We start from the raw sequence: 1,777 nt of genomic DNA on the forward strand, positions 1-1,777 counted from the left end.
ATAAATCCAATATTTCGCTATAAGTTTCAGATGAATTCAATGCCTATTGATTTGATTTACAACCTTTAAAACATCGCCAGCACGTACTAATGAAGGTGAGAAATTTTCCCAAACTGATTCTAATAAAGTTTACAAATTATGTTATTGGCGGTATAGAAGTATTATGCATTTGCAAAGTATAAGAGTTTGCAATGGCCGTCGCCTATACGTGCCTCGTAGAGTACTTGAGTTGGGCAGCCTAAAGAATAGTCAGTTACCTACTGGCTTGATTAGAGTAAAAAATGTGTTGCGTAATGAGCTATAGTGTGATTTAAACGGTCACAGTTGAGGCTAAACCTCGTGATCATCAAAAGAAATTTGTTTTTTTTTGTATCTCGCATCCTTTGGTATCCATATCACGGTTTCATTTTTTCCATTTTGTTTTATAAGCAAACTTGATTCTTCGGTGCAAATTTTTTACAATATGAAATTATTAGTCACAGTGGATATCATAAAATGTTCAAAGTTTTTTGTAGATGCGAAGAGCAAGATTTTACAGCATTTCTTTCCACTATAGATTTCAGTTGCTGTTCATACCTGCTTGACTTTCGGATATAATACCTAAGCTTTGGATGGTTATATCTTACTGCTATAATGCCACTAATGTGGTATTACTTCATATTTAACTTGTTTACGTGTCAGTGTGTCACCCCTACTAATCGGCATCAATTAAACAAGTGCAATCTACTACAGGTGAAGGGAACTTCCCTTTTCCATGACGAATTGATGTCAATGTCACTATATTAAGTCTCCAAAATAGCAATTGGTGGATATGGGAAAGTGCAGCTGGTGTTGATGCAGAAGCAGCCATCACTATAGGCAATCCACAAGTTCAGTCAGGTAAATGTTGTGGCTGATTAATATCAACTTTCTGCGTCCTCATCTGGTAATCGTTTCAGTTTTTGAGTGGATAATGGAATTTGGATTGAAAATCCCTCCCACTGATGCAATTTTAGGCAATGATGTTATTCTTGAGCCTACTTCGCATGATTACATCGATTGGTATGTACCATTTAACCCAGAATGGTTTAAAATTACTTAAATTACAATTATAAAATTATTATTTAAATTTGCATAGACTAAGGAACTCAAGCTGCTATTGAATGTTTAACAAAAACTTTTCTTTTAGGAAGATTAAAGGTACGGCCTGCCTTAAACAGCCCATTTATGAGGATTGTGATAATGCCTTCTAAACAAAAAATTTATGCATGAATATTGGAATCAAAAATTAATCCGCCAGCCCAACCAATGATTTGGTACCACCCTATCTTAGAGCACCTGCGATCGAAGTGATTGCCGACGATGAATTTGCTGTTTTCTTCTCTGATATTTCTCACTTTTTTGTTCTAAAAGTACCATAAAGTTTTCTTTTAAATAAATTCAGTTTCTGGAATCTTAATTTGTTATAAAAACAGCCTAGCAGCTGCGTTAACAGCTTTTAACATATTTCATTTTGTTAAAGTCTGTGTAGATGAGCTGGAGAGTTCGTGCCATGAGCAGCCATTTAAGATTGAATGCGAAGAAATTTCACATGTAGGCGGCATTGCCTGTGAAAAGAAACACTTTACTTATATCAACATAGACAAATAATTTTATGATTATGACCACGTTTGATTTGCAAAACGAATAGTAAAATTATTTCAAAATGTTGTCTGTGGCACCGTAACTGCACGATTTACTATCCTTCATTTGGAAATTGCTTCTTCCGTCACGTTTACCTTTTAACATCGACAAAAGG

Source organism: Hyalella azteca, unplaced genomic scaffold (genome assembly GCF_000764305.2).
Source record: "Hyalella azteca isolate HAZT.00-mixed unplaced genomic scaffold, Hazt_2.0.2 contig3743, whole genome shotgun sequence".
NCBI lineage: Eukaryota > Metazoa > Arthropoda > Malacostraca > Amphipoda > Hyalellidae > Hyalella > Hyalella azteca.